Source organism: Mesoplodon mirus, assembly GCF_964341445.2.
Source record: "Mesoplodon mirus genome assembly, chromosome: 7".
Classification (NCBI taxonomy): Eukaryota; Metazoa; Chordata; class Mammalia; order Artiodactyla; family Ziphiidae; genus Mesoplodon; species Mesoplodon mirus.
Window position 1 is genome coordinate 34534066 of NC_138983.1, and position 23571 is coordinate 34557636.

Below are 23571 nucleotides of genomic sequence, written 5' to 3' on the forward strand. Positions count from 1 at the left end.
GACAACGAATCATCCCAAATTGAGGAGCCAGGAGTCAGTGCTGTGCCTCTGAGGTGGGAGAGCCAACTTCAGGACACTGGTCCACAAGAGACCTCCCAGCTCCACATAATATCAAACGGCGAAAATCTTCCAGAGATCTCCATCTCAACACCAGCACCTAGCTTCACTCAACGACCAGCAAGCTACAGTGCTGGACACCCTATGCCAAACAACTAGCAAGACAGGAACACAATGCCATCCATTAGCAGAGAAGCTGCCTAAAATTATAAAAAGTCCACAGACACCCCAAAACACACCACCAGATGTGGACCTGCTCACCAGAACGACAAGATCCAGCCTCATCCACCAGAACACAGACACTAGTCCCCTCCACCAGGAAGCCTACACAACCCACTGAACCAACCTTAGCCACTGGGGACAGACACCAAAAACAACAGGAACTACGAACCTGCAGCCTGCAAAAAGGAGACCCCAAACACAGTAAGATAAGCAAAATGAGAAGACAGAAAAACACATAGCAGGTGAAGGAGCAAGATAAAAACCCACCAGACCTAACAAATGAAGAGGAAATAGGCAGTCAACCTGAAAAAGAATTCAGAATAATGATAGTAAAGATGATCCAAAATCTTGGAAATAGAATAGACAAAATGCAAGAAACAGTTAACAAGGACCTAGGAGAACTAAAGATGAATCAAGCAATGATTAAAAACACAATAAATGAAATGAAAAATACTCTAGATGGGATCAATAGCAGAATAACTGAGGCAGAAGAACGGATAAGTGATGTGGAAGATAAAATAGTGGAAATAACTGCTGCAGAGCAGAAGAAAGAAAAAAGAATGAAAAGAACTGAAGACAGTCTCAGAGACCTCTGGGACAACATTAAACGCACCAACATTCGAATTATAGGGGTTCCAGAAGAAGAAGCGAAAAAGAAAGGAACTGAGAAAATATTTGAAGAGATTATAGTTGAAAATTTCCCTGATATGGGAAAGGAAATAGTCAGTCAAGTCCAGGAGGCACAGAGAGTCCCATACAGAATAAATCCAAGGAGAAATACACCAAGACACATATTAATCAAACTGTCAAAAATTAAATACAAAGAAATCATATTAAAAGCAGCAAGGGAAAAACAACAAATAACACACAAGGGAATCCCCATAAGGTTAACAGCTGATCTTTCAGCAGAAACTCTGCAAGTCAGAAGGGAGTGGCAGGACATAATTAAAGTGATGAAGGAGAAAAACCTGCAACCAAGATTACTCTACCCAGCAAAGATCTCATTCAGATTTGATGGAGAAATTAAAACGTTTACAGACAAGCAAAAGCTGAGAGAGTTCAGCACCACCAAACCAGCTTTACAACAAATGCTAAAGGAACTTCTCTAGTCAAGAAACACAACAGAAGGAAAATACCTACAATAATGAACCAAAAACAGTTAAGAAAATGGGAATAGGAACATACATATTGATAATTACCTTAAATGTAAATGGACTAAATGCTCCCACCAAAAGACACAGATTGGCTGAATGGATACAAAAACAAGACCCATATATATGCTGTCTACAAGAGACCCACTTCAGACCTAGAGACACATTCAGACTGAAAGTAAGGGGATGGAAAAAGATATTCCATGCAAATGGAAACCAAAACAAAGCTGGAGTAGCAATTCTCATATCAGACAAAATAGACTTTAAAATAAAGACTACTAGAAGAGACAAAGAAGGACACTACATAATGATCAAGGGATCGATCCAAGAAGAAGATATAACAATTGTAAATATTTATGCACCCAACATAGGAGCACCTCAATACATAAGGCAAATACTAACAGCCATAAAAGGGGAAATCGTAGTAGGGGACTTTAACACCCCACTTTCACCAATGGACAGATCGTCCACAATGAAAATAAATAAGGAAACATAAATAAGGAAACAAAAGCTTTAAATGATTCATTAAACAAGATGGACTTAATTGATATTTATAGGACATTCCATCCAAAAACAACAGAATACACATTTTTCTCAAGTGCTCATGGAACATTCTCCAGGATAGATCCTATCTTGGGTCACAAATCAAGCCTTGGTAAACTTAAGAATATTGAAATTGTATGAAATATCTTTTCCGACCACAATGCTATGAGACTAGACATCAATTACAGGAAAAGATCTGTAAAAAATACAAACACATGGAGGCTAAACAATACACAACTTAATAGTGAAGTGATCACTGAAGAAATCAAAGAGGAAATTAAAAAAATACCTAGAAACAAATGACAATGGAGACACGATGACGCAAAACCTATGGGATGCAGCAAAAGCAGTTCTAAGGGGGAAGTTTATAGCAGTACAATCCCACCTTAAGAAACAGGAAACATCTTGAGAATTCAACCTGACCCTGCACCTAAAGCAATTAGAGAAAGAAGAACAAAAAACCCCCAAAGTTAGCAGAAGGAAAGAAATCATAAAGATCAGATCAGAAATAAATGAAAAAGAAATGAAGGAAACGATAGCAAAGATCAATAAGACTAAAAGCTGGTTCTTTGAGAAGATAAACAAAATTGATAAACCATTAGCCAGACTCATGAAGAAAAAAAGGGAGAAGACTCAAATCAATAGAATTAGAAATGAAAAAGGAGAAGTAACAACTGACACTGCAGAAATACAAAAGATCATGAGAGATAACTACAAGAAACTCGATGCCAATAAAATGGACAACCTGGAACAAATGGACAAATTCTTAGAAAGGTACAACCTGCCAAGACTGAATCAGGAAGAAATAGAAAATATGAATAGACCAATCACAAGCACTGAAATTGAATCTGTGATAAAAAATCTTCCAACAAACAAAAGCCCAGGGCCAGATGGCTTCACAGGTGAATTCTATCAAACATTTAGAGAAGAGCTAACACCTATCCTTCTCAAACTCTTCCAAAATATAGCAGAGGGAGAAACACTCCCAAACTCATTCTACAAGGCCACCATCACCTTGATACCAAAACCAGACAAGGATGTCACAAAGAAAGAAAACTACAGGCCAATATCACTGATGAACATAGATGCAAAAATCCTCAACAAAATACTAGCAAACAGAACCCAACAACACATTAAAAGGATCATACACCATGATCAAGTGGGGTTTATTCCAGGAATGCAAGGATTCTTCAATATATGCAAATCAATCAACGTGATACACCATATTAACAAATTGAAGGAGAAAAAGCATATGATCATCTCAATAGATGCAGAGAAAGCTTTCTATAAAATTCAACACCCATTTATGATAAAAACCCTGCAGAAAGTAGGCATAGAGGGATCTTTCCTCAACATAATAAAGGCCATATATGACAAACACACAGCCAACATCGTCCTCAATGGTGAAAAACTGAAACCATTTCCACTAAGATCAGGAACAAGACAAGGTTGCCCACTCTCACCACTCTTATTCAATATAGTTTTGGAAGTTTTAGCCACAGCAATCAGAGAAGAAAAGGAAATACAAAGAATCCAAATCAGAAAAGCAGAAGTAAAGCTGTCACTGTTTGCAGATGACATGATACTATACATAGAGAATCCTAAAGATGCTACCAGAAAACTACTAGAGCTAATCAATGAATTTGGTAAAGTAGCAGGATACAAAATTAATGCACAGAAATCTCTGGCATTCCTGTACACTAATGATGAAAAATCTGAAAATGAAATCAAGAAAACACTCCTATTTACCACTGCAACAAAAAGAATAAATATCTAGGGATAAACCTACCTAAGGAGACAAAAGACCTGTATGCAGAAAATTATAAGACACTGATGAACTAAATTAAAGATGATACAAATAGATGGAGAGATATACCATGTTCTTGGATTGGAAGAATCAACATTGTAAAAATGACTCTACTACCCAAAGCAATCTACAGATTCAATGCAATCCCTATCAAACTACCACTGGCATTTTTCACAGAACTAGAACAAAAAATTTCACAATTTGTATGGAAACACAAAAGACCCCGAATAGCCAAAGCAATCTTGAGAACAAAAAGTGGAGCTGGAGGAATCAGGCTCCCTGACTTCAGACTATACTACAAAGCTACAGTAATCAAGACAGTATGGTAATGGCACAAAAACAGAAAGATAGATCAATGGAAGAGGATAGAAAGCCCAGAGATAAACCCACAGACATATGGTCACCTTATCTTTGATAAAGGAGGCAGGAATGTGCAGTGGAGAAAGGACAGTCTTTTCAATAAGTGATGCTGGGAAAACTGGACAGGGAAATGTAAAAGTATGAGATTAGATCACTCCCTAACACCATACACAAAAATAAGCTCAAAATGGATTAAAGACCTAAATGTAAGGCCAGAAACTATCAAACTCTTAGAGGAAAACATAGGCAGAACACTCTATGACATAAATCACAGCAAGATCCTTTTTGACCCACGTCCTAGAGAAATGGAAATAAAAACAAAAATAAACTCATGGGACCTAATGAAACTTAAAAGCTTTTGCACATCAAAGGAAACCATAAACAAGACCAAAAGACAACCCTCAGAATGGGAGAAAATATTTGCAAATGAAGCAACTGAGAAAGGATTAATATCCAAAATTTATAAGCAGCTCATGCAGCTCAATAACAAAAAAAACAAACAACCTAATCCAAAAATGGGTAGAAGACCTAAATAGACATTTCTCCACAGAAGATATACAGACTGCCAACAAACACATGAAAGGATGCTCAGAAACATTAATCATTAGAGAAATGCAAATCAAAACTACAATGAGATATCATCTCACACCAGTCAGAATGGCCATCATCAAGAAATCTAGAAACAATAAATGCTGGAGAGGGTGTGGAGAAAAGGGAACACTCTTGCACTGCTGGTGGGAATGCGAATTGGTACAGCCACTATGGAGAACAGTATGGAGGTTCCTTAAAAAACTGCAAATAGAACTACCATATGACCCAGCAATCCCACTACTGGGCATAGACCCTGAGAAAACCATAATTCAAAATAGTCATGTACCAAAATGTTCATAGCAGCCCTACTTACAATAGCCCGGAGATGGAAACAACCTAAGTGTCCATCATCGGATGAATGGATAAAGAAGATGTGGCACATATATACAATGGAATATTACTCAGCCATAAAAAGAAATGAAACTGAGCTATTTGTAATGAAGTGGATGGACCTAGAGTCTGTCATACACAGTGAAGTAAGTCAGAAAGAGAAAGACAAATACTTTATGCTGACACATATATATGGAATTTAAGAAAAAAAAAATGTCCTGAAGAACATAGGGGCAAGACAGGAATAAAGACACAGACCTACTAGAGAATGGACTTGAGGATATGGGGAGGGGGAAGGGTAGGCTGTGACGAAGTGGGAGAGAGGCATGGACATACATACACTACCAAACGTAAGGTAGATAGCTAGTGGGAAGCAGCCGCATAGCACAGGGAGATCAGCTCGGTGCTTTTTGACCGCATGGAGGGGTGGGATAGGGAGGGTGGGAGGGAGACACAAGAGGGAGGGGATATGGGAACATATGTGTATTTATAACTGATTCATTTTGTTATAAAGGAGAAACTAACACACCATTGTTAAGCAATTATACTCCAATAAAGATGTAAAAAAAAAAAAGATGCCAAAAAAGTTAAAATTTATAAAGTATATGTTTAGGGCTTCCCTGGTGGCACAGTGTTTGAGAATCCACCTGCCAATGCAGGGGACACGGGTTTGAGCCCCGGTCCGGGAAGATCCCACATGCCGCGGAGCAGCTGGGCCCGTGAGCCAGGGCCGCTAAGCCTGCGTGTCTGGAGCCTGTGCTCCACAATGGGAGAGACCACAACAGTGAGAGGCCTGCGTACCACAAAAAAAAAAAAAAAGAAAAGAATATCCATTCCCACAACTTTGTGAAGAGACTCTTACACCTATGGAAATAGAAAGTGATATACAAAGATTAGCTAAGGTGTCTGAAATAAAAAGATTAAAATACAGAGAAGATTGCAATTAAATGTATCTGTACATTCATGAAGAAAGGACATGAGAACTCAGTGAAAATTTCAGAATCCCCTTTCTAATTGTCCAGTGTTACTCATTTTCTTTCCCTCTCTCCCTCTCTTTCTCTAGTTATCACTGCTGTAGCTGCTGACATAAGTTATCACCATGACTTACACTTTAATCATTTATATTCCCAGAAGTTGTGTTAGTCATGCAAACCAAGAAATGGTAAAGCTTTAAAAGAAACTTTAGATCTGGAATAGAAAAAGTCCCATAGTCTCAGGCCTGGTCATATACTGCCTGGCGAATCTGAGCATGGGGTCACTTTAGGTCACCTAGAATATGCCCTCCTGCAGCTGAAGAAGCTGAAACCAAAGGAGATTAAGTACTGTCTGCCTGTGTTAGCTTTGATCCTCTCATAAGAGAAAGGACATGAATAATTATTGAGTACCCGTTGTGATTTTTCCATCTTGCGCACATGATATTAATTGTTCTAAACAGCCATTCTCTCTGAAGTATTATATTCTCCATTTCTCAGATGAGGATATTGAAGCTCAGTTTCATATGTTTCCCAAGTTTACTTACTCATGAAGGAATAAAACTGGCTCTCTCCCTCCTGATTAATTCATTTTTCTCTCCCTCTTTCCATTTTTTGTTGTTCTCCTGCTTTACATTAAAACACTGAAGATGTGAACGACTAAAACCACTTAAAGGAATAGAATACTATCATTCAAGCATTCAATTTCCATTAGCCATTTGTTACCAGAATACCAATAAATACCAGAATACTCTACCTGAGTTTCTACTGGGCAAAACCAAAAAGGTAGCCTTACAGTACAGCTTTGGTAGACAATGGCAAAGTAAAGATGGCATGAGCCATGGGATGTAGGTTTCACATACTCATTCTGTAGAAAAAGCATACTTACCTGTGAACATACTCATGTTTGCAGATAGAAGGCAAAACAAAAGGCACAAACCGTACTTAAAGAGAATCATTCCTCTCTCCATATTCCCAGTTATTCTTAGCAGTATCTGAGCTACACAGAGTTAAGACATCCTTGGCAGATATGCCATTCGTTGTTAATTAAAAAACAAAAATGTAAATAAAAATTAGAGAAATAATTTGAAATAACTAATGATTAAAATAGTCTAATCACACATTGTAAATCAAATATATATAATTTAAAAATAACAATTAAAAAAAGAAATAGTCCAATAATTCATTATATTACTAATTTATTATTTGGGAAATGGTGTTTTTGCCATTAGCACAGGTCAATGAAATGGCATAATTAATTAAATTATATACTTTTACATATAATTAATTAAAATTATATTACTCAAATGACTCTATAACCCAAGCAGACTAAGTCCCTCACTGTGTTATGTATCACGAGGGCCAAGGGCATGATACACGGGTGTACAAACAAGTAACCCTCAAATCCATGTCTAATATTACATTATTTTTAGATTTTCTGTCTCCATTCCCAGAAACCCAGGGATTATGCCTCTACCTACTTCCTCATCAAGGATCCAACTGGTTTCTTGGATATTTCTAACTTGTTTCAGTGAATTCTAGTTCTATTTGTTACCATCTCATTAATTCAAAAAATGCACATATCAATTAAATTTCCAAAATATACCTGGGCAAGGATCTTACTATAGTCATCTTTTATCAACTGGGAGAGGTTGAGACAGCCTTCAATGTGTGTGCATACACACATGCACAATCTTTAATAGGAATTGTCAATTGCATTGATATTTATCAGTGAAATGTTTCTTACAGTTAGTACAAGTGACCATTTTGGGTGTATGATCATCCTTTTGTGATTTTTTAAATCCCCTAATCACTTGAAGAATGATCTTTCTCTCTTAAGAGACTGATGGAAAGTTAAGAATTTATTTAGCTATAAACAGCTGAAACCCCAACAAATAATGACTTAACATAATAGATGTTTGATCTCAGACTTCCAGCTTCCAAAACTGTGAGAAATAAATTTGTGTTGTTTCGAAGCTATCCAGCCTGTGGTATTTTGTTATATCAGCCTGAATGAACTAAGAAAATTGATCTTGGGAAGCTGAGGTGTTATTCTAAAATATGCCTGTTTCCTCTCTTTTGAACTTTCCTATCAGGTCCTCTAGGGTCAAACAATTCCATCCCTGTCTCTGACTAGGTATTGTGCTGTTGGTTTTAACAAAAAGGGTTATGTCCTTCAGGGACTGGAGTCAGGAGAGATGTTCATATTACCTGAGAGCTGGGAGTCTGTGTTAGAAGGCAGAGCTGAAATTTCTTTTTCTCCTAGGTGCAGTGTCCCCCCAAGAGATTCCCGGGGCATGGTTTCAGGAAGCTGATACCCTACAGTACAGCCATCTCAAACAAACAAGCCACCAAGCTGACCCTAACATCCTAAAAGACAGGGGCAATGTCAGTTATTTCACTTCTTGCACAATCCCCTTGTTATTTGCACATCTATTAATGGGCATTTTCAAAATCTGAAAATGTTAAAACCTTCAGGGATGAAATCAAATTCACTTTAATTATGTAACTTCTGAAACTTAGGTCCCTTTAGCAAAAACCTTGAAAACCTACTCCAATGCAAACCTGAAGCTATATATACATGTTATCCACAAAGGAACACATTTTTCTCAGCCTTAGGGATTATGTGCTTGAATCCCTTGGAAGTGCATTTATATTAGCTGGACTGCTCCTCATGATAAGAATTCAATGTTTCACTATACAGCTAGACCCACTGTAGATCAGTAAAGTTAATATGTGGAATAGAAATGTAGTGTCAGCCTCTGCAAAAGGTATGGTTTGCTGTGAAAAGAATCTGTGCTGAAGGGCTAGAGAGCTATTATATTTCTGATCATTTCCTCTAGTCCCTTGTTCCCAGTGACTGCCAGCCTTAATAATGTCATTACAAAAATTGTCTCCTGGGAGACTACTGGGATTTTTGTTCTGCAATCTCATCTGATACAATTATTTGCAAATTTCTAGAAGTAAATTAGCTTACGTATCAATTTTTCTACCTGGCTGATTTAGAGCTATAACTAATTGCAATGAGTCTAAATTTTAATAAAAGAAACTTTTCACCTAGTCTAGCTCCACTAATAATTAAAAAAATTCCCTTATTGCAGCCAAGGAGTCAATTTTGCACTAATGACTGGCAGGGAGTCAATTTTCATTAAGTTTGTATGCATGTGTATATGTGTGTGTGTGCAGTCACATCCACACTAGACAGTCACCATTTCTTCATCCAGTCTACCCTCCACCCATCTCCTTCTTGATCTCTGCCTTTATAAGCTGATTTGTATGGACTAAATCAGAGCTTTTGGCACCCTCTGGCTTCCATTTGGATTCACCCAAGGGGCAGCCCCAGCAGTTGCTCAAAAGGATCAAGAACATAAGATCATGGTGTTGATTTCACTAGCTGTCTCTTTTCAAGTAATCTATGTCTCTTGGTCAAAGGCATTTGTTCCAATCGAGATAAGGATCTTATTTGACTCTGTCCACGGTCCTGTAATAATTTCTTTTATCCTTTCAGGCCTTGGTCAGGGAGATGGGAGATAGTCATATGGTTTGTGATCTTTAAAATGCACAAAGTATGGGAAGAGCTGATAAAGGACAAGAAGAACTAGATGAGAAGGAGTGTGCATGTGTGTGTTTATTTTTCCCAACCACTATACTTTTGAAGTATTGGACTCCATGACAAAGTTTCTTCACTCCAGCCATCCCACCCTCCTCAGCTCAAGTAATGTTGTAGTGATTTGTGCTGTTCTAGAGTGGGTCTCACTGTAGCTTCCAAGCACATCTGGTGGCTTGTTGCCCACGTGGCCCACAGTAAGAAATGCAACTTATATTTACAATAACCCTCATTATATATTACAAAAATGGAAAAACTTTTCACAAATATTACCCTTACTGGATGTGATTGATGTGCTCTCATATCTTGTGTTTTAGCCAGTTCCTTTTTTAAGGCTGGTTTTGGAACACTAAATTGGTTTAAAGATCCTTTAAAAGGTCATGACCTTTACTTTGAAAAAACACTAGTTTTGGTGGGAGTGAGGAGGATGGAGGATGGAGGATCGGGAGTCTGGATTTTCTCCCTCTATTAATGTATTAGGTCTTTTCCCAGAGTTTTAAGGGTGCCCCCTTGTAGTTGGAGAAGCTGAAAAGCCCATGCTATTGATCATTTCCATAATGCATAGGTGAAATGGCAAAATGTGGAAAGACAAAAACTTGGTGATACTCTCACCTATAAGAAGAAAAGCAAAGGCTGATTTGCAGCATAAATGTTGTATTGAAGACCCCAGGATTTAGAGTTATATGGACTTGGGTACAACTCTACTACTTACTATGTAATAATGCCATATAATTTAATATCTCCAGTCCTCAGCCATATCTTCTGTAAACTGGAAATCAGAATGACACAGTATCTTTCTCATAGGACTTTTTGGATAATTAAGTGCACTAACATATAAGAACTGAAATAACCTGCTGTATAATTTAGTATGTAAATAAATTTCCTGAAACACAACCTTTGCATTCACACATTCTCATCTTATCAAAAAGTCTATTGTCTGTAACTTACTGAAGGCTTCCCCAGGTATGACCAGAAATCCAAGTGCTTACTCTTGTCCAAAGATTATGTTCTCTCTCCTCGTCTCTGGAGCCAGAATTCAGATATGCTCCCTGGAGGCTGGAGGATTGGAAAATTTCTTCTGCCACCTGAAGATTGTTGCTCGAAAACAATACACTATGTTATATGGACTTCATAGCTAGTGTCAAAGCCAAAGGCTAATTGACACAAATTATATAAGAAAAGGGTTTCCAAAGGATCCTCTGCTTGTTTTTGCAGGCACATCTGAAGTGCATGGCTAGATCTGAATCCCCTGCTCCAGACCTTGCAACTAGGGCTGATGCAAATGCTTGCCCTAGGCTGCAGCGGATTTCTCTGGAGCTGTAGAGAACATCCTCTACCCCTAGTGCTGTGCTCAGCAGAAAATATTATTGCCTTGGAGGCCAGTGTGGAGCAGATACAGCATAATGTGGAGAGAGGAAAGAGGAGAGAGGGTAATATTCCTACACCCCCATTCAGGAATGTCACCGCTGCTTTCGTATCCTTCTACTTTCTGGGCCCTGTCCTAAGGAGAGAGTAAAAACTACTCATTTAATTAGACATATACACTGACGGTTCCATTTGTCTTAAGTTCTTCTGGAAACAGTTTGGAAAGATCCCTGAGTAATCTGGAGGAGTGGGATGGAGGTTGAGTACACTATCAACTCAGATGGTTATAGCACATCAATGAAATTAGGACTTACTCCCATTTTGTTGTGTGCTATATCTATACTTTCTACAAAAGCATAAAAACCTTGTCATAAGTGTGTTGCCTGTGGTCCCAGATAACAATAGAAAAAAGCATGGCAGAGTGGAACGGATATGAGCTTTGAAATCCTTTATGTGTTTCAGTCATGATTCTGTCACGTACTATCTGTGTTATCTCAGGTTAGTTATTGACTTCTCTGAAATGTTTCCTTGTTGATAGTGAATCTATTGCATCTGCTTCATATGTGTCTTCTCTCACAAAATATAGAAAAGTATAATTGAAACAAAGCATGGAAACTGCAAAAACAAACCAAATAAAGAAGAAAAGAAAAGAGCTTTGGTCACTGCTGTTAGAGGAGTTCATCCAGAGGACGTGATCGCTGGCTGACCCACAAGCTAGACCTGGGCAATCAGAAGCTCTTTATCTCCTCTCCTTTCCTTGAAATGTATGTTCTGCCCACTGTTCTCATAGTGGGAGCAATTTTAAGGACACAGACTTGAGAGAGCAATGTGTAGTTGAGACCATCTGGACTGAATACGTGACTGAACTTATCAAGGCCTCTATATAAACTTCCAAGATTCTAGTGGGTAGATGCAGAGATCTACTCATTTTGTGGCCCTCTAAGACAAGTCTTGTATGTAACTTTCCTTGCTTATTAAATGTGCCACCTACCAATATGGAGTGGTCTGCCTTTTTTTTCGACCTCTCCTTTCCCTCTCTGTACAGGGGCCAGTTGCAAATTTTACCCAGGTTTCGAACCAAACTCCCAAGGTTGCAAACCATCTACTGCCTGATTATTTGTCATTCATTTGGCCATGTGTATTTGCAATCCTTTTCTATTAAGGGCAGTATTTCTCAACAAAGACACTACTGATAATTCTCTGTTGTCATGACCTGTCCTGTGCACTGTAGGCTGTTTAGCAGCATCTCTGGCCTCTACCCACTGTATGTCAATAGAAACCTCACACTCCAGTCAGAGAATAACAGTAAAAAAATTTCTACAGACATGACCACATGCTTCCCTCTATACTCATTTCAGAAATTCCTAGCCAATGAGACAAATATAATTTCCTACTAAATAAATAGAAAATTCCAAATTCTCATTTTTCTGGCTTTCCTTGCAGTTGAGGCTCAGGGATGTAACCCAGTCTCCTCCAATCACAGGCACCCATGCTGCTCTTTGAATCATATGTTAGTAATGCAAAAGACGGTAACTGTGTAGAGTCTATTCTCCAGAGGGTGGCGTCAGTGGTAAGGCTGAATCAGTAGTAACCTACACCATGTATCCAAAGCTAGTGCCATGGACCAGTGTTGATGGTGTCTGCATAGTATACTGTGGTGCCCATGACCAAGAGAGTGCAGTGATGTCTAGACCAGACAAGTTCAGTGTCATTCAGGGCATTGTCCTTGGCTACATAGATTCTAACCATTTTCAGAGATTCTGAGAGCTGCTCAATAACTTTTCAACAAATGTTCTGCTCAAATGAGAGTTATTACTGTTGCTTCCACTTAATAATCCTGACTGATACAGTAGCTATTGCATAAATTCAGATGTTTTAGGAAGCTTTGACAAATGACTATGAAATATGTGTGTGTATATATATATATATATATATATAATTGTTTCCAAGTGAATGTTGTAATACTCTCCTTGAGAGAGGCTGGCCAACCCTTTATTGATGTCTGCATGTTGGAAGAGAAACATCATAGATAGGTATTTCATGATGTATTAGAGAAAGAGATGTTACTGATTTTGATAGATAGAGGTTGCTTTTAAAGAGAAAAGCTAGCTGGAAAGAAAAAGTGTGCCCTTTGCTATATTTTTGCATGGATTTTACAAGGTTCTTGTACAATATGACACTGTTATTCCTGAAAGATGATAACTGATCCAGTGCCAAGCTCTTAAAAGGCTCTCAGGAAAGGCTTCTTAACTTGACCATACAAAGCAACATATATGAAAAGTCCCTAATCATATTTTTACCACTTTCTGAACAGAATGTTGCTTTGGCTGGTGATTTTAGAATAGGAACTATTCTGTAGAAAACCACAACTTTTTATTCAGAGACCTACAAATCCACTCTTAACACAAGATGTCTTCCGTGGTTCAGAGCTTAGGGAAAGGGGAATTGAAAAGATGCTGGGATATTAGAAAAAGGACTCATTTATCTCTATGATGTTGTGCTTTTAAGCCAGGATCACACACTCCTTAGGGGGCAGGAAGGGATCCAATAGCTACCAGCCTTGGACACCTTATCCTTTTCATGGAAATACACTTAATTCTCTCACTTGACCCATACTCTTGCTTCTGCTCTCCCATAAGAAACTTCTGATCTTTTGTGTTTTATCTTTCATTCTCAGCCTACTTAAAGGTTATGGTTTTTCCTTGACTTTGAATCCCTAAGCTTCCTGAAAATTAACTTGCCCTCATGCAGAGATTTTTTTCTCACCTGGAGGCTTCAGATGCCCATGTCTCCTTAGTCCAGCTCTATCCCACTACATCCTAGCACAAATCCACCAAAATGATGCCCCAACCCACCCCCAAAATCAAAAAGGTACACCAAGTTTACCTGTGAGAAGGCCTGCTCCTGAATAAACAAGATCTTCAATAATCACTTTGCTGTTCACATGAAACTAACACAACATTGTTAATGAACTATACTCCAATATAAAATAAAAAGTTAAAAAAAAAGAATGTCCAATATGATGGTATTAGGAGGTAGTGCCCTTGATAGGTGCTTTAGTCTTGAGGGTGGGGCCTCATGAATGGGATTAGTATTCTTATGAGACCCCACAGAACTCCCCAGCCCCTCCCACCATGTAAAGATACAGTGAGAAGTCTGTGACCTAGAAGGGAGCTCTCATTTGACCATGCTGGCACCCTAATCTCAGACTTCCAGCCTCCAGAATTGTGAGAAATAAGTTTCTGTTTTTCTTAAAAATAAATAAATAAATAATAAAAGGCTCTGGACTCTGCACAGAGCTTCATAACCTCTTCGTGGACTTTTTGTCTTCAAGCTGATGATGAAAAAATAGTTATATCCCAGTCGAAGCCAGAAATCCAGGATGCACCACAGTTGGAGCAGGAGTCTAAAATTTTGAAAGAACCGTCGCTAAGCAAAATGTCCTCAGATCTTCAAACGAGAAGTTCACAAGCACAAAGGAACTATCTTGAAGACAGAGAAGGTGATGACTTTTTAAGATGCCTCTCTCTTATTCTGGGTGGATTTTAACCATGACTCTTGTCCTCTCCTTGATGGTATTGCTCTGGATTTGTTGTGCAACTGTGGCTACAGCTGCAGAGCAGTATGTTCCCTCTGAGAAGCTGAGTATCTGTGGTGACTTGAAATTTGTGAATGAACAAAAGCTAAACAGATACCCAGCTTCTGCTTTTGTGGTTGTTAGATCTAAAGGTGAAGATCATGAAGAAGCAGGGCCTCTACCTGCAAAAATGAATCTTGCTCATTCAGAAATTTAAGGTTTTTTTTTAAAGAAAAGTGTAATATACATCTAAATTTCCATTCCACATAGTGCTTTTTAAAATGGTTTCATTGGGGGCTTCCCTGGTGGCGCAGGGGTTGAGAGTCCGCCTGCCGATGCAGGGGACACGGGTTCGTGCCCCGGTCTGGGAAGATCCCACGTGCCGCGGAGCGGCTAGGCCCATGAGCCATGGCCACTGAGCCTGCACGTCCGGAGCCTGTGCTCCGCAATGGGAGAGGCCACAACAGTGAGAGGCCCGCGTGCCGCAAAAAAAAAAAAAAAAAAAAAAAAAAGGTTTCATTGGATATAGGGCTTAAAAATCAATATTAAATGCAAATAAAGTTAAAAAAAAAAAACAGGTACTTACCATCTCACCAAATCAGAAGTCTAGAGGCAGGATGGGCCAGCATTGAAGTGGCCATTCAGCAGTGCTACCAAAGACTTCTCCCAACTTTTCTGTCACCATTGCTGGGTTGGCAACTACTCTCCATGTGGTTGTGAGATTGGTGCCACAGCTGGATACACAACAGCATTCTGACCAAAAAATAAATAAATAAAAGGCATGGGCAAAATGGGTTTGTACTTACATGGCTCCCTTTGATCAGGAAGGGAAATTATTTTCAGCATATCCCTCTCAAACTTGCCTACATCTCCAACTCCCAGACCAATAAATACCATGTGGCTGGGCATCTTATCACCCAAACCCATTTGGAATCCTGTTAGCAAGAAAGGAAGAGATGTGTTTAGATGTGCAACCAAAAATGCCTGCCAGCCTTGCCTTGAGCAGGAGTAGAGAAAGGCATGGCAGTGCGTGTTATCCTTTTTCTTTGTACCTTTTTCTCAAAAAATAACCAGAAAAGAATCAGAAGTTTGGAAACAGAATTTGAGCTTTATTCAAAGAGGGCTCTTCAGTATTAGTACATGTGTAAATTGTACTATGTAGTCCAAAACTGGAATCTCCTGTTTGTAGGAGCATGCCTTTGGTGAAAGTCCCACGGGAAATCACCTTTAGCTACTAAGACCAACATCTCTGCTCTTGTTTCCTTTCATCATTTTTTTTTTTTTTTTTTTGCGGCACGCGGGCCTCTCACCGTTGTGGCCTCTCCCGCTGTGGAGCACAGGCTCCGGACGTGCAGGCTCAGCGGCCATGGCTCACGGGCCCAGCCGTTCCGCGGCATGTGGGATCTTCCCGGACCAGGGCACGAACCGGTGTCCCCTGCATCAGCAGGCGGACTCTCAACCACTGCGCCACCAGGGAAGCCCACCTTTCATCATATTTGTGCCACAATATAAGGCAGGAGTGACGGCAGCAGCAGCAGAGCTGAAGCGTCCACATGAAGCAGATGAACCACACCAGTGCTTTTTTCTGCAGGACCCTGGAGCATAGCACATGATGGGGTGAGCGCTGCATGTGGAGAGGAATGAGACACAGGCAGATGCAAACCTTGTTTCGTATGAGTTATACAGCCCCGAGGAGCCGTGGTGATAAATGTTAAAAAAGCAAGGGATTCAGCTGAAAACTGTTCTGACTGCACCACAGAAAACGCTGTTGACTTGCTGGGATATTTGCTAAAATAGAAGGCTTTAGGATAGACATCTAAAGCAGAATTTATCACAGCACATGAAGGCTTCAGTCAATACTCGTGGCCGTATAACATACTTTGCAATTGCCTGTGTGAATGGACTGGGTTGGGCTGAAATAACCCTCACATCAGAGAAACTTCTTTGTGAAGTTTTACTTTCTTGGTAACATCTGCTCAAGAAAACAGTCTTGAACCTGAGTCATCAGCCTTATTTCATCTCAAATAAGTTCATTTTATAAATCTTGATGTTAAAAAGAGAGCACAGTGCTGTTAGTAGTGATTGTTTTTTAAAATAGATAAGGATGGCAATTGTAATAATGTAAAAATGTACAGGAAACGCTTTCATTAATGTTTTATTCATCAGACTGCATAAAATAGATGATAAGAATGTTGATCATTTCTTTCTTGAACATTAGCCTCTTGTGTGCTAAACACCTTGCTTTTATGCTTTATCTCTAATGGTTATTAAAACCTTACCTTAGAAATAACTTATCTGAGGCTCCAAGTGATTTTCCCAGGACTATGCAACTGATAAGAGATAGAGCTAGTCTTCAAACCCAAGTTTGTCTGACTCTAAAGCCCTTATATTTGATATTTCCTAATATACAGTTTCATATGTCTTAGTCTGTCCCATAAAACCAGTTATACTTCAGCCCATCTAAAAATGCCAGGCGTGAGGAATAAGGATAGAGGGAAGAACCACAAAGAAGATGAGTTTCATCTTGTCTCATGAAAGGCACGGAAAGAGATGGGGCAAAAGGCTGATAAAAAGTTGCCTCCTTAACATGAGGATTAACCATTGAGAAATGCTGCTCCAAATAGTGGGAAAAAGTAAATCAAGGGAATTAAAACAGCATCTAATAATTTTGCTGCTGAATCTTAACATTGGCAACATTCATAACATGATTCATAGCATTACATTGAATTTTGAACTTTTCCTCAATCCAATTAACTAGTAGAAATATCTTAAAAATGCTTCTGGATGTGTCTGTAAGGGTGTTTTCAGATGAGATTAACGTTTGAATCCATGGACCCAGTAAAGTAGATTGGCCTCCCAATGCAGATGGGTACCATCCAATCTGCTGAGAGCTGAATACAACAGAAGTAGAGGAGGTTGGAATTCACCCTTTCTTGCTTCCTGCCTGCTTGCTTCACTTAGAACATCTCATCACATCTCATCTGGCCCTTGGGCTGGGATTTAAACCATCACTCCCCTGGTTCTTAGGCCTTCAGACTTAGACTGATGTATACCATTGACTTTCCTGGGTTTACAGTTGTAGACCACAGATCATGGAACTTCTCAGCTTCCTTCATCATGTGAGCCAATTCTTCAGAATAAAAATTTCTCTTTCTCTCTCTCTCTGTGTCTCAGTCCATGTTGATCAAGGAAAATCAAAGGTTATAAAGTATTTCCCACTCTACCATCCAGATACCACTGATAAAAACTGAAGTCGAAAATGATTAGGGAAAAAATTAACTTTTTGCTCATATAACCTGTAAGTGGAACTTTGGGATATTAGGGTTGAAGGGGATAAAGTTTGTTAGCCCAGACAACATGGATATGGGTTGAGACAGCTTCCTTAAAGGAAAACAAATACTGTTTTTACTTGAAGAAGGGTATAAAGGTCTGCTGAACAAGCTAGAAAAATAATAACTGTTTCCAATTGAGTAAATGAGATATAGATAGATGAGATAGATACATAGATAGATAGATAGATAGATAGATAGATAGATAGATAGATAGGCAGGCTAACACATGGAAAGAAAATAGTTGTGTGACAGAATGTTAATAGCACTTTTTCTGGATGACCATATTATTAATAGTTGTTTTTCCTGCTTGGAACTTCCCTATATGTGGTGGATATTTTGATTCTCAACCTCAAGTCTTCACTTTGGGGGGTTTAGAAAGTTATCACCTAAATTCCCCCCAATACTCATGCAGCTAGCACTCTAGATGCAAATTACATACTGCCAGCACTTAGGAGAGATCTGGAAGGCAGAATGAAGAAACAGCCATTTCCCTACCACCTTTGCTCTTGCTGCAGACAATTTAGAAATGTGAGAGTTTCACACAGCTGCACTCCAGTCCTCGTGTTCAAGTTTGGTGGAACACACAGAGTGTTATGAAAACACTGAGTGACTTCCTAGTCTGGATTTCTTTTTTTTTTTTTTAGATTGTCAAAGTAAAATTTTATTTTAATCATGTCTTCATGCCTTGAATAAAATGCAAAGGTGAGATTATCATAACATTTGATATATTTTCCAGAACTGTTTATAGCTATGCACTACTTTTTTAAATTAGTTTCTGCTTTATAACAAAGTGAATCAGTCATACATATACAACTGTTCCCACATCCCTTCCCTCCATAATTCAAAAAGAGACATGTACCAAAATGTTCATAGCAGCCCTATTTACAATAGCCCGGAGATGGAAACAACCTAAGTGTCCATCATCGGATGAATGGATAAAGAAGATGTGGCACATATATACAATGGAATATTACTCAGCCATAAAAAGAAATGAAATTGAGCTATTTGTAATGAGGTGGATAGACCTAGAGTCTGTCATACAGAGTGAAGTAAGTCAGAAAGAGAAAGACAAATACTGTATGCTAACACATATATATGGAATTTAAGAAAAAAAAATGTCATGAAGAACATAGGGGTAAGACAGGAATAAAGACACAGACCTACTAGAGAATGGACTTGAGGATATGGGGAGGGGGAAGGGTAAGCTGTGACAAAGTGAAAGAGCGGCATGGACATATATACACTACCAAACGTGAGGTAGATAGCTAGTGGGAAGCAGCCGCATAGCACAGGGAGATCAGCTCGGTACTTTGTGACCGCCTGGAGGGGTGGGATAGGGAGGGTGGGAGGGAGACGCAAAAGGGAGGGGATATGGAAACATATGTATATGTATAACTGATTAAATTTGTTATAAAGCAAAAAAATAAAATAAAATAAATTTAAAAAAAAAAAATAAAAAATAAAAATAAAAAAGCCAGGATAATAAAAAAAAAAAAAAAAAAAAAAAAAGAATGTTAATAGCACTTTTTCTGGATGACCATATTATTAATAGTTGTTTTTCCTGCTTGGAACTTCCCTATATGTGGTGGATATTTTGATTCTCAACCTCAAGTCTTCACTTTGGGGGGTTTAGAAAGTTATCACCTAAATTCCCCCCAATACTCATGCAGCTAGCACTCTAGATGCAAATTACATACTGCCAGCACTTAGGAGAGATCTGGAAGGCAGAATGAAGAAACAGCCATTTCCCTACCACCTTTGCTCTTGCTGCAGACAATTTAGAAATGTGAGAGTTTCACACAGCTGCACTCCAGTCCTCGTGTTCAAGTTTGGTGGAACACACAGAGTGTTATGAAAACACTGAGTGACTTCCTAGTCTGGATTTCTTTTTTTTTTTTTTAGATTGTCAAAGTAAAATTTTATTTTAATCATGTCTTCATGCCTTGAATAAAATGCAAAGGTGAGATTATCATAACATTTGATATATTTTCCAGAACTGTTTATAGCTATGCACTACTTTTTTAAATTAGTTTCTGCTTTATAACAAAGTGAATCAGTCATACATATACAACTGTTCCCACATCCCTTCCCTCCATAATTCAAAAAGAGACATGTACCAAAATGTTCATTGCAGCTCTATTCACAATAGCCCGGAGATGGAAACAACCTAAGTGTCCATCATCGGATGAATGGATAAAGAAGATGTGGCACATATATACAATGGAATATTACTCAGCCATAAAAAGAAATGAAACTGAGCTATTTGTAATGAGGTGGATAGACCTAGAGTCTGTCATACAGAGTGAAGTAAGTCAGAAAGAGAAAGACAAATACCGTATGCTAACACATACATATGGAATTAAAAAAAAAAGTCATGAAGAACCTAGGGGTAAAACGGGAATAAAGACACAGACCTACTTGATAATGGACTTGAGGATATGGGGAGGGGGAAGGGTAAGCTGTGACAAAGCGAAAGAGAGGCATGGACATATATACACTACCAAACATAAGGTAGATAGATAGTGGGAAGCAGCCGCAGAGCACAGGGAGATCAGCTCGGTGCTTTGTGACCGCCTGGAGGGGTGGGATGGGGAGGGTGGGAGGGAGGGAGACCTAGGCTGGATTTCTGATAGCCGTGTCACAGCTTCAGCTTGCTCGTCCTCCGGAGTGAGAGGAAGTTGTCACGGCAAGGAACAGTGGCTGCCTCTGAGATGGTAGCTCCCCTTGTGGTTCAGCTCTGCGTTATTCTGGGAACCCATTCAGAATGTCTAGCCCAGAACCTGTTTTTTCAGTCCTTCCAACAATTGTGTAAGCACCTAATATCTTGTATTAAATTCTTTTCTGCTGAAAATACTTATAGTAATTTCTGTTTTCTGCACTCAGCCTTACTGATTCACCTATATTTTATTATATCGTGACTGTAAATCTTAGATCTTGTGTAACAAAAATACTCCTTTTAAATCTCATGCCATTTCTCACCAACACAAATTCTTTGTTTAAATTAGCTGTTCTCTTTACAGTTCCCAGAAATGCCCTTTGCTCACACCTATATGTATACTCAAGCCTACTGAGAGAAACCATGGCTTATCTGTAATAGCTAAGAGTTCTAACATTTCTGCCATATCCACTGTGCCCAGTAAAGCAACAGCAGTCCTGTGGGGAAATGGTGGTGTCCAACATGGCAGGACAAAAATGTAGTGAGATGGAGCTGTGAGAAATCCCCTGGGCCTAAAGAAAATTTGGAGTAGAAAGAGATTTTGCAGGAAGCTAGAGTTTCTCCTTGAGCTGGTAAGAGCAAGAGCAAGGAGGATTTGGAAGTATATGTTTAGTTATTCTGATACCTATGTGTGATTTCATTATTATTCTTCTCACAACAGAACTCTGAATTTTGACAGTGTACACTGGAAGTGAATATCATCTTAGTCTCTGGCTATGATTCATTTCCTCCTCTTTCTTACAGATGAAAGCGAACAATAGATTGTATTAGTTCGTGTCCTTCTTAGGTTTTCTTTTTAAAGGTAAATGCGTGTGGGAAAAAATTTTACCCACAACAAAGTGTATCAAATGTATAAAAAGGGAGATTCTAATTTTCATGTTTGCAGCCATTCCAATATGCAATCCCACTGCCCAGAGATAACCAGTGCTACCAGATTAGATAAAAACTTTCTGACATCTTTTGATACATTTACATCATTTTTAAAAGTGGGAACACACTGTCCATACTGTTTGCTAACTGATACTTTTTCTTAATAGTATATCATGGACATATTTCCATGTCAGTGTTCATTACACGACTTCATTCTTTTTAAAGGCTATATTGTGGCTTACTTTACATATGTAGTTTATTTAACCTTTATCCTATTAATCAACTTTGAGATTGCTTCCTAGTTTTTGTTCATGAAAATGATACAATGTATATCTCACTGTACTTGGAATTAAATTGATATGAAGGTCTTCGAATGAAAGTTTTGTTTTCAATCTACCAAAAACAGTTAAGAACTACTTAGTTTATATAGTATCATGAGCCTGAGGGTAAATTAATATTTTTGTTTGTAGTTTAATATAAAATCTGGGTTAAGGCATAAAAGTTAGGAGCTTGTATATTAAGTGTAAAGATCTTAACCCTTTTTCCTGCAGTAGTCTGAAACTAGGTTCACAGAACAAAGAACTCATTAACCACTTACATTTATGGATGGAATTGAGATGTGTGAAATGCAGAATTTAGAATACCCCCAAAAAACAAATTAAACAAATTTTATTGTTCCCAAAACCAAATGTATTCTCAAAAGTGTATCAGTAAATGTTATCAGTGATGCAGTAAAAGTTACATAAAAAATGTAATTTCAGTTATCAGAGAAAATAATACATCTGAAGCAAGTTCTAGTTACATTTTGTTTCCGGTGTATCCCAAGAAGAGGTTGACAATGTAAATCTAAGCTGAAATTAGTGGTACAGATCATGTTAGGAAATCACATGTTCTTTTAAGTCCTAAACACAGTGAAATTTATTCTCCAAAACTCTAAGGAAGAACCCATACTCCATTCAGCATTCGTCTCAGAATGCAATCAGCATGGCAAAGACAGAGATAATCTTTTAAACAAATCATACCTCCATAGAATCTCAAAGCTCACAGGGACTTCAAAGGCCACTTAATTGCCCTGCTGGTCCTTGAATTCCCCTTTCTGCCTTTCATCAGATGGACTACTAGCTTACGTTCCAATATCTCTAAGTTATAGGCATTTCTCCACCGAATGCAGAAATTTGTCAGATACTCAGATTTTTCAAATCTTGGATTTCTTTCTTTCTGTAAGTGTTCGGTTAGATCAACCCTCTGGAGACACAAAGAATAAGCTTCACCCTTCTGTTTCATGACAGCCTTGTAGATATCTGAAGACAGCTCTCATCTGCATCCTGAGGTTTCTCTTAAGGGTAAACATCTTGCCAGTGGAAGATATTCTGAACCCATAAAATCAATTACACTTTCCATAGACTTCTGATTTTTTTTTTGATCATTCATTCCATCAATTGACTAATATTTATTGAGAGCTTTCCATATGTCAAGTATGGCACTTTCAAACTCACCAGTAAGAAAAGTGAACACCCCTCTGTCCTCATGAAGCTTATGGTAGAGTTAGGACAAAAAAAGACATTGATCAAGTTACCTCCCATAAACCATGTCAATTACAGAGGGGAGTGCCACAGTTAGCCAGTCCTGTGGGAGCAAGTAATAGAAAGCTCTGATACCCTGAGTGATAGGGTAAGCTTTCCTGAGAAAGTGATGATTTGAGTTGTGATCTAAATAATGCATATGAGACATCTAGATGGAGACATAGGAGAACAGATTTGCTAACTGAAAGAAGACAAGACCTGTAGGAGGAGGGAGCATTGTCTGAGAAAGGTCGTGTAGCAAAGGCATAGAAAATGATTGGGAAGAATGGTATGAGATTGACCTGGAGAAGTGAATTTTGGGCATGTTTGAGGTTTAGTTGTTTACAAAGCTTATTGAAGAGTTTTAAGAACAGAGTGAAATGATCAAATCTGCATTTACAATATGTCGCTTTGATCTCATGAGAGAAAACAGGTTGGAGGGGGAGCAGGAGGAAATGTAAGTCAATTACTAAGAGGCTATTGGAATGGTCCAGTAGCTGAGGCTAGAGG